The sequence below is a fragment of the Miscanthus floridulus genome, chromosome 7, assembly GCF_019320115.1.
Source record: "Miscanthus floridulus cultivar M001 chromosome 7, ASM1932011v1, whole genome shotgun sequence".
In the NCBI taxonomy this organism is placed as follows: domain Eukaryota; kingdom Viridiplantae; phylum Streptophyta; class Magnoliopsida; order Poales; family Poaceae; genus Miscanthus; species Miscanthus floridulus.
This window is the reverse complement of record NC_089586.1, coordinates 37,625,095-37,628,029: the sequence shown is the minus strand read 5'-3', so window position 1 is coordinate 37,628,029 and position 2,935 is coordinate 37,625,095. Positions and strand designations below refer to the sequence as shown.

Below are 2,935 nucleotides of genomic sequence, written 5' to 3'. Positions count from 1 at the left end.
CACGAAGCTTTACATTGGACATTGTGCTCTGTACCGTGAACCTGTTGCTCTGTACCGTGAACCCAGCCAGCCAGTCAGTCACAGACTCACAGTGCGAGGACAACTTACCCCACGAACCCAGCCACGTGTCCCGAGGTAGGCAGTCCGCCTCGCGGATGCCGGCTGGTGCGCCCACGGCGCCCCCCACACAGTTCTGGCATGGTGCATGTGCTTCCTCTAGTCCTTTTGCTCGGTCGCCGCACCATCTCTTTCTCTTCTAGCTCGTCATCGAGGCGACGAGTAGTGCATCCACTATTGCATCGGGTAGAAAAAGATCATTTCCTAAAACGAAATCATTTCCACGAGTAGCTAGCCCATGACGTCGCATTGATTCCAGCGGTCGCTCTCTGCCGCGCCGTGATGGATGGCGCGGCGCAGCCGCGCCAAGATCGGTGGCGCGGCAGACCTTGCCACGTCACCGATCAGCGCCTCGGTCATCGCCACGTCAGCTCTCTCGTCGCGCCACCATGCATGGCGCGGCACAGGCATTTCGCCGCGCCAGGCAATAGGCGCGGCCAAAAGTGTTAGATTTGAAAATAAAAAACGAGCGGTGTTAGATTGAAAATTAATTTAAAAAAGTGTTAAAATTCAAAAAAATCACCTATGCCGAGTGCCGCACTTTTGCCGAGAGCCTGGCACTCGGCAAAGAAGTCTTTTACCGAGTGTCCTTTTTTACCGAGTGCCCGTTTTTTAACACTCAGCAAAGCAGTTTGTACTCGGCAAAGGCCCTGTTTCCAGTAGTGGTATATCGTGCATATGGCAATGCATGACGCTGTTTAGGCGAGTCCAGATATGGTGGCTGGCCTTCTTCCTATTCTACCGGACATTTGTTTCCATAAGCCGGTATGTACGTCTGCTCATTAATTCAATCACTGAGTTATCTCGTCTATCACATCGAAAGGAGTTGTATAGTATGGCTTTGATTTGTATAAAGAAAGGAAACGCAATGAAATCGCTGATGTGCACACGCTCGCCGCCGACGTGCTTCACCTCACCAGCGATGGTGCGGTAGGCCATGTGGCTCCTCAGATCAGCGTTGTGGATGCCTAACATGCTGGACAGGCGCGCAAAAGCTCCTCGAGTGAGCCCAACGATGCTTAACTGTCTCAAGACCACCACAATCTTCAGGAGGGCGAATTCTTCTTGGCAGGACATCCATGGGTGACGTCGGAGCCAGATCGATCAGACGTGTTACACGCTTTCTCGTCGCCACAGTCGGGCTTGGACGAGCCGCTCCTGTTGGCTCGCGCTGCTTTTCATCTGCTCCTCGGTCAGTATCGTCCGTCCAAAGAGCATTATCCCCGGTGGCTTGACGTCGTCGCCTTTCTTGGCCTCAGGTGACGGACAGCGGGGCGCGGGTGTCGGTGGTGATCCTTGGCGCGGGTGTCGGTGGTGATCCTTGGCGTGGGAGGGGCTTGGTGGTCGCCAGGGATGCCACAGAACAGCAGGCTTTGCTGCAGGATGCTGAGGAGGAGATCCGAAAAGAATGAAGCGAATTGCGGATGCCTGGCTCCCTGTATGGCGGTTCCGGTAGTGGTTTGAGGCAGGGTGGCCGGGTGGGGTGGTTGGGCGGGAAGGCGGGGTCGAAAAGTGGCCGGCACTCCGAGTGGGACTCCGTGTACGGCGGTGTGCGCGGCTTCTTGCGCGGCGGTGGCGAGAAGCGCGGAAGGTTGGGCATGCTCGACACCAGCACGACCAGCCATGGGCACACGCGGTTCACGTTCCGCAGGTGCGGAACGGCAAGCAACCACCACGATTTATCGAACTGTTCATAGCAAGAACATGGAGGGAGTGATGGCGTGCGCGTTCTTTTATTTACTTACCGAAGGAGTCGCCAAGGCGACTGCGGCCACCGTGCGGGATTGGCCGCCTCGACACCGGCGATGGTGCCCATGAACCAGCTGATCCGCGACAGGTCCTCCGTCTTGAACGCCATCTTGAACCGCAGGCCGGGGCGTAGGTTACCTGCATTGCCCCAGTAGATGTGGCGGAACGTCGACTCGACGCCGTGCACGTCCTTGGCGGAGACGAACTGCACGGGCGGGTCGAAGTTGCAGTCAAACCGCGGCACGGAGAAGCCGCCACCGTTGTTGGCGTTGGACTGCGTCACCATCTTTGGCGAAAGACATCAGCGGCCTGGGCCGCTGCTGCTGCTGGCCGTCCCCGGCGCCCCTGCTCCCGTCGGTCATCAGGGCGTCGCCCACGTCCACCACGGGCTCCCAGGGGCGAAGCGGGACAAGGCGTGTCTTGCGAAGACGTGCGCGGTGCGCAGGCCGCAGAGAGAGAACGAGGAGGCGCTCGCCTGTCAGGCAGTCACGACCAAGCCTTCGACGCGGCCGCACCGTCGTCGTCCCACTTCCACCTCACTGACGAGTCACCAACGGCGACCCCGCCGGCCGCCGGAGCGGTGCGCAGGCCGCGGCGGGTCCATCGGTCGGATGGATTCACCGGTGATCAGGAGGACGGATGGAGTGGGCCGACGTGAGATTATGGGCTTAGTTCTTGCCTTTTTACTAATCTATGTATAATCTGGCTGGGCCTCATACTTAATTAATAGACTTGAGCCTGTATTAACCTTATTAATTAGTGCCGTACTGTTTTCGTATCAACATGAAAGCTGGCTCAAATAACTCGTCAAAGCCCACGCATCAGAGTTGGGAGGAGGGGTGTATAGGCTTGAGCCAGCGTTGAAAGCCCACAAGGTGGGACGGTGTTGGCTGGGCTTTTACGCCCGCCCCGTTCCGAATCATATAAAGCCCACGGAGCTAGCCTCTCTCGACCTTGCTCGAAGGCGACCGCAGCCTCGAGTGGGGGAGTACGTTGAGACCTGCTCATGTGAATGCGTGTTGCGGATTGCAACGTGGGCTCACCTCACCCCTCTTTCCAACTCTTTTTT

General features: G+C 57.7%; 1 pseudogene; it reads right to left on the bottom strand.

Annotated features, from left to right (window-relative positions):
* Positions 1 to 1,230: 1,230 nt before the first annotated feature.
* On the bottom strand, positions 1,231 to 2,470 carry LOC136465373 (auxin response factor 10-like; annotated as a pseudogene).
* Positions 2,471 to 2,935: the final 465 nt, after the last annotated feature.